Genomic DNA, 8037 nt, shown 5'->3' with positions numbered 1-8037 from the left:
AAGTGTTTCTCATAAACAAACATAAACATCAAATTGAGCAAGTTCAAGTGGGAATGGGCATATAACCTTCTAATTCTTCCCATAAAACTTTTAACTTAGTAAAAAAATCAGTCATAGTCAACAAATCTTGTTTTAGATTTTTTATCTTTTGCTGCAACTTTAAAGAAAATAAGGCCCCCTTGAGAAAAATGTTATCTCAGGTCATTCCATACATCCACAACATTTTCCAAAAAAATCAATGCTTTGAGCAATCGATGGTGTGGTAAAACTCATGATTCAAGAGTGGATGAGATTGTCGCATCTCCCCTACACTTGGTAGTACAAATATGATTCTAAAGGAACTTCAATGCTTCCATCTCAAAACTTGAATTTGTTCTTTCTTTCTAATGTGCAAAGATATAAACGATTTTGGATCCCTTAAGATTTAATGATAACAAATGAAAGATTTTCTTTTAATCAAATGAATTATCTATAAGATATTCTATATCAAACAAAGTGTGAAAAATATATATCGTCTATAAGATGAAGAAAATTAGACAAAGTATACAATGTTAGAAAAGAATGGCACAATCCAAGAGGGGGGCGGGTGAATTGGATTCTATGACCTTTTAAATTTTTTTAGAGTATTTATATTTCACTTAAACTTTTCTAAGACTGAATTTTCAAATGAAGCTTCTTTAAAGACTTGTTATGGAAGTATGAATGCAATATGCTTTCTTGATTACAAAACAATGAGGTTGAAATGCATTGCTCTAATTTAGATTAAACAATCAATATTCACACACACATGTTAATCAAGAATTATCTTCTTTAATGTTCAACCAAGAAATTACTCAAAGTAAAAGATAAGGTAGAAGAAGATTGCACAAGTCTTTTATACTAGTTCAGCCACTCCACATGTGACCTACATCCAGTCCTCAATCAGCACCTGATCAAGATTTTGTTCCACTATCTCAAGGGAGAAGGTTTACAAGCACACACATGCATATACTTCAACAATAAAGATAACCACTTTCTTGACCGCAAGAAAGCACCCCTTGTAGAAACCCACTACAAGAAACCTTACCACTTGAGAAACCCTTCTCAAGATTTTACAAGTATTCACACAGAATAAAGGAACGAATTCACCTGGAATTCAGAAGCAAATCTTAATCTTCCCCTTTCAAGAATGTGATGATGATGATGATCCTCTTTCAAAGTTTTTCACAAACGTTTTTCTTCTTGGATTTCACAAAGAAAACTCTCCAAGATTTTCACAAAGACTCCACAAAAACGCTTTTCCCAATTTGATTATTAGTTCTAACTCTTATATGAAGTTTCTAAAGGTTTAAACTATTTATAAAAGTCTCAGACCCAGATAATCGATTATTTTAAAGAATAATCGATTATTTTGTTCTTCAGGTTTTCTGGAAACCAACCAAGAACAATATAATCGATTATTCCAGAGAGTCAGTTCTGGGATAATCGATTATTTTGGCAAATAATCGATTATTGCAGCAAGGCATCCTATTTTGCCTGTTGCTGGAATAATCGATTATATTTAACGATAATCGATTATTTTGAGTTAGCTTTCAAAACTTATGTCTCAAAATAACTTTTCCAATCTTTTTAACTCATCATCATACACTCTCTACTTAGCTTAGATATAGATTTTGCTCATGCACACAGCATACACATCAAACTAAACAATTTATACACTAATTCCTATTACATAGCATTTTCTTTGACATTTTCTTTGACTTTGTTTTTGTGCTTCCAAGTTGTTGTTGTACACACACATTGTGATCATAAGTTGTTGTTGTACACACATGTTGTGATCATCAAAACTCCTTTAAGCTTCAAGCTCTCCTAAGCTCAACAATCTCCCCCTTTTTGATGATGACAACCCATGACTCAAATCATAACAATCCAAGCTATTGTGCTCCAACCTTTCCAATTGTGCCTTTAATTCCAACATACAAAACCTGCACAATACACACACACAAGCACAATACCTGCAAAAACAACAACTATACACACACAACCTTTTCTCCCCCTTTGGCATTATCAAAAACAAGTCAAGCTATGTTTGCATAATACAAGCCATATGCATAGATTCAATCTTTCTGAACAGCAATATCCAAAAAAAAATTTATCCAAACTGATCACAAGTTATATACACAATTCAGAATAGTTCAATCCAAAATCATCAGCAAAATCACAACAATCATTTATACTCAAAACAGAGCATCAATCATCCATGACTCAATCTGCTCTCAAGATATCAAATTTTAAAAATAGAACATTCACACATGTGCTCAAAACCAGAGCATTATAGCATCTGCCAGACAAAAACAGAATATGATGCCATCTCCAAATCATCAAATCAGCAAAACAAACTCCAAATTTCATCAGAATTCAAATTGTTCAATGACAAAAAGCATTAAAATTGTTCCAAACTTAGACAATTACAACCAAATCAAAAATAATTGTTCAAAAACAGAATTGAAAATCCTAATTAAAACTAATTATCAGAAATCATGACAGGAATCAATCTTCATCCTCCGGTATGCCAAGGTGAGTCTTGAGCAGCTTCACTTCATGATCAAGATCATCAAACCTGTCAAGAATACCAGAAAACAAAGATTCATGCCTTCGAGACATTTCCATCACCACATCAATCTTATTAATCATGATTTTCTCAAACGGTGAAAACGGTTTTGGCTCTGCTTCTGTCTCCCTGCCAGGTTCAGCTTCCACCTGTGGTGGATGATCCTCATCATGGGACGGAACACCGTCTTCATCGGTTGCCGGTTCAGGAGTCGGGGGTACATCTCCTTTGAACACCTATTTGTCTTCCTGTTTAAGCATCCCCATGTGATGCAAAGAAGACTTCTCTATCTTGTTCGAAGCATGTAAAACAATTTTTCTTTCCCCTGTTAAATCTACACCAGCATTTTCAAAAATCTTTGACAATAACAGAGCATACGGAATTGGGCCATCTTTCTTCCGCCTTGCCTTCCACATACAGTCATTGACGACTGATACCCAATCAATTTTGATTTTCTTTTTAATAACATGCATCAACAGAATGTCATCCCTTGACATTTGAGCATGATTATGTAACCGAGGTTTTAACATCCAGGCAATAATGAAAGAAATTAAACGAGAATTCTTTATCATACCTCCCGCCAGGAACTTCTCATAGTTGGTGTTCACTGGGTTCCTTTGATAGTCCCGGAAGGTAGTTAGCTCTTCAAAATCCCCAAAATTGAACGGTTGGGGTTTCTCTCGTCCAGAACCACTTAGCCCCGCAGCAGCCTTCAACGTTGGCCTGTCCAACTTAATCATTTTTCCTTTCACCACCGATTGCATGATGCCCTCATTGCTTGTGGCAAAACAGAGAAATAACCTGATCAGCTCAGGATAATAAGGGCCCTCCATTTCCAAAAACTTGCCCAGTTCTTGGTGCTCTAGAAGGGTTGGGAAACTGAAACCCTCATTCTTAAACCATTCAAGCTTAAGAGTCTTCGGAGGAATGATTCTCCGTCCAGCGTACCACTCAAAGTAGTATTCCTGAGTCTTCTCATCTGGAAACCACTTTGAAATCAGTTGCCCAGAGGGTAGAGGACGTTTGCTCCCCCTCACTTCAAGCTTCTTAGGTCTCTTTGATGAAGATGCCATGAGTGGGTATTGAAGAAGATGAAGAAAATCAGAGATTTAAGAGAGTTAGGGTTTGTGGGTTTGAGAGAAAATGAGAGAAGAGGAGGTTTTAAAAAGTTATGCCCTAGCACCTTCTGAATGGGGGGTTATAGGAGGTTCGAAGGGTTTGGCGCGTATTTAACCGTTTAAACGTTTCAGAAATTTCAAAAACCGCCCAGATAATCGATTATTTATGCAAATAATCAATTATTTGCATCAGCAAAATCCCTTGGAAAACACAATCTGATATAGATAATCGATTATATTCAAGATAATCGATTATTACAGAGGGTAGTTTCTCCTAACATTGCCCAGATAATCGATTATTTGCAGAATAATCGATTATTCCAGTGGCCCTTCAGATTCCACTTCTCAGATAATCGATTATTTCCCTAGATAATCGATTATAACAGTGACTTTTTAGATTCTTCTTAGCAGATAATCAATTATTCCCCAAATAATCGATTATTCTAGTGGCTCTTAGAATTCTTCATGTTCCAGATAATCGATTATTACCCAAATAATCGATTATTATCATGGGTTTACTTAACATAATCGATTATATATTAAGATAATCGATTATTCCAGAGAAGTTTTGTTTCTCAGAAATTTTAACCTTTCAAGTTACACCAAGTCTAATTTGCCACTTGAATACTCTCTTCTAAACATCTATATCACTGCATCCTACATCTCTAACAATCACTCTCAAAGCATAATCAATTCAAACATGATTCATTGATTATCCCTAATTCAATTCTTAATTGGTTGAATCTTTCCCTTGGTAGAGGTTTTGTAAAAATATCAGCTAATTGTTTACTAGTCTCTACAAACTCTACAACACAATCATTCCTTTGAACATGATCTCTCAAAAAGTGGTGTCTTATCTCAATATGTTTTGTCCTAGAGTGCAAAATTGGGTTTTTGGTCAAATTTATTGCACTTGTGTTGTCACACCTCAAAGGAATTTTATTCAGCTCAACTCCATAATCTCTTAATTGTTGTTTCATCCAAAGAATTTGAGCACAACAACTTCCAGCAGCTATATACTCAGCCTCAGCTGTACTTAAAGTAACACAAGCTTGCTTTTTGCTATGCCATGAAACAAGTGCACTACCTAATAGGTGACAAGTTCCACTTGTGCTTTTTCTATCTAGTCTACACCCAGCATAGTCTGAATCTGAGTAGCCTATCAGACTTAGTGAGACACCCTTTGGATACCACAAACCTACATTGGTTGTACCTTTCAAATATTTAAGAATTCTCTTCACACTCTTCATGTGAAATTCTTTAGGATTAGCTTGAAATCTTGCACATAGGCACACAACAAACATTATACCAGGCCTACTTGCTGTCAAGTACAAGAGTGATCCAATAATGCCTCTATACTTTGAACTATCAACAGCTATTCCTTTCTCATCTAAGTCAAGATTGCAATTATCTGATATAGGTGTGGCAGCCTCCTTACACCCTTCAATACCAAACTTTTTCAGAAGTTCATTGCAATACTTGCTTTGACTTATGAAAATTCCATCATGCATTTGTTTGATTTGTAACCCCAAAAATAATGTGAGCTCTCCCATCATTGACATTTCAAATTCTCCTTGCATAGTTTTAGCAAATTCTTTGCATAGAGAGGTATTTGTAGATCCAAATACAATATCATCCACATAGATTTGTACATACATTGTATCATTTTTAAATTTCTTGACAAACAATGTATTATCCACCTTTCATCTTTCATAGTCATTCTCAATCAAAAATTTGCTTAACCTATCATACCATGATCTAGGAGCTTGCTTCGAGCCATATAGTGCCTTTTTGAGCTTGTACACATGATTAGGATTCTTAAAGTCCACAAAGCCTGGTGGTTGTTCCACATACACTTCCTCTTGTATCAACCCATTGAGGAAAGCACTTTTCACATCCATTTGATAAAGCTTGAAATTCTTTATAGAAGAATAAGCAAGAAGTAACCTAATGGCTTCTATCCTTGCTACAGGGGCGAAAGTCTCATCATAGTCAATTCCCTCTTCTTGATTATACACCTTAGCCGCTAGTCTTGCCTTATTTCTTAGAATTATCCCAGATTCATCAAGCTTATTTCTAAAAACCCACTTGGTTCCAATTATTGGATATTCTTTTGGTAATGGCACTGAATCCCATACTTCATTTCTTTCAAACTGATTTAGTTCCTCTTGCATGGCCATTAACCAATGTTCATCTTTTAGTGCTTCATCAATGCTCTTAGGTTCAACTTGTGACACAAATGCCATAGTGTTGCAAATATTTTTAATGACACTCCTAGTTGAAACTTCCTTACCAATATTCCCAATTATGTTATCCATTGATAAGTCTCTAGAAGTTTTCCATTCTTTGGACAATTGTTCACTTGTTTCCCTTGTATTCTCATGTAACTCACTCTCCTTAGGTTTTTCAGTTGGTTCATTTTCCAATAGGGATTGATCAAGCAACTCAGTTAAATCTTCAATTTCAGTTTGCCTTGTCTCTTGTTTATTAGACTCATCAAATACCACATGGACAGATTCTTCTACAACTAGAGTTCTCTTGTTATAGATTCTATAAGCTTTACTATTTGTAGAGTATCCTAAAAAGATTGCCTCATCAGCCTTTGCATCAAACTTTCCAAGTTGCTCTTTCTTATTATTCAGCACATAGCACTTACACCCAAACACTCTAAAGTATGAAATGTTAGGCTTCCTTCCATTGTAAATTTCATAGGGTGTTTTCTTTAATATAGGCCGAATCAGAACTTTGTTTAACACATGACAAGCTGTGCTAATAGCATCAGCCCAAAAATATTTTGGCAAGTTTGTTTCATTCAACATTGTTCTAGCAAGTTCTTCTAAGGACCTATTTTTCCTCTCAACAACCCCATTTTGTTGAGGTGTCCTAGGTGCTGAGAAATTATGGTTTATACCATGTTCCTCACAGAATTTTTGAAACATTATGTTTTGAAACTCACCTCCATGATCACTTCTTATAGAGGTGATGTTTGAACACTTCTCATTTTGAACAATCTTGGCAAATTTTCTAAAGGAATTAAAAGCATCATTTTTTTTTGCAAGAAACATAACCCATGTGTATCTTGAGTAGTCATCAACAATCACTAAACCATAGTAGTTTCTGCCTAAGCTCATGGTTCTTGAAAGACCAAACAAATCCATGTGAATTAATTGCAAAGGTCTAGTTGTGGAAATCTGATTTTTGCTTTTAAAGCTAGCCTTCACTTGCTTGCCCTTTTGACAAGCATCACATAGTTTGTCCTTTCCAAACTTGAGTTTAGGTAAACCAATCACTAATTCTTTCCTACTCAACTTATTCAAATGATCCATATGAATATGTGCAGCTCTCCTATGCCAAAGCCATATGTTTTCTTCTTGAGTTATTAAGCACTTAGTGTTTGAAATTGCTATAGAGTGTTCTAAGTCAAGCATGTATATATTGTCAATCCTTTTTCCTATGAATCTGATTTATTTAGTCTTTTTATCACATATCAAGCAACATGTATTATCAAATTCAATTCTAAAACCTTTATCACTTAGTTGACTTATACTCAGCAAATTATGTTTCAAACCATCAACAAGCAATACATTCTCAATCAATGTTTGAGAGGAGGAATTACCAACATTGCCATGGCCAAGAATTTTCCCTTTGTTGTTGTCACCATAGGTAACATACCCTTCATTCTTCAATTTCAGACTTGAGAATTTTGAAGGATCCCCAGTCATATGCCTTGAGCAGCCACTATCAAGATACCAAAGTAGATTTTTGGCCCTCAAGCATTCTTACAACAAAGATTCAAAGAAAAAATTTAGGTACCCATGTGAAGGGTCCTTGTAGGTTAGTTCTTAGCCTTTGACTCTTTTGAACCCAAACCATCTCTCCATTTGGAACTCCATATTTCCTAGAATAGCAGTTCCTTATTATATGACCTCTTTTACAGCAATAAAAACAGGTTGTTTGTCTAGAAAAATTGCTTTTAAATTTTCTGAAGTTTTGGTTTTTCACAAAAGCTTCTTTCTTTGACTTAAATGGCATGCTCATGCTTTGATTAAAACCAAGTCCACTCCTATCAAAAGTGTTTCTTTGTTTTCCCAAAAGAATATTTAAATTTGCATTTCCATTGGAGAACTTTGCAAGAGTGGATTTTAGATCAACATTTTCTTTTTCAAAATTCTTGCAATTTCCACAAACATCTTTTGAGGAGGTGGAGTTTTCACAATGAGCTTCACTAAAGTTAAAAATAGTTTGAAGATTTTCATGCTCATGTTTTAAATCCTCAAGCTCTTGTTCATCTTTAATTAAATCATTTTCATACCATTTCAACTTGTTTTT

Source organism: Cajanus cajan, chromosome 4, assembly GCF_000230855.2.
Source record: "Cajanus cajan strain Asha chromosome 4, NIPB_CcT2T_4, whole genome shotgun sequence".
NCBI lineage: Eukaryota > Viridiplantae > Streptophyta > Magnoliopsida > Fabales > Fabaceae > Cajanus > Cajanus cajan.
The sequence above is the reverse complement of the archived record's forward strand: the minus strand, read 5'-3'. Positions refer to the sequence as shown.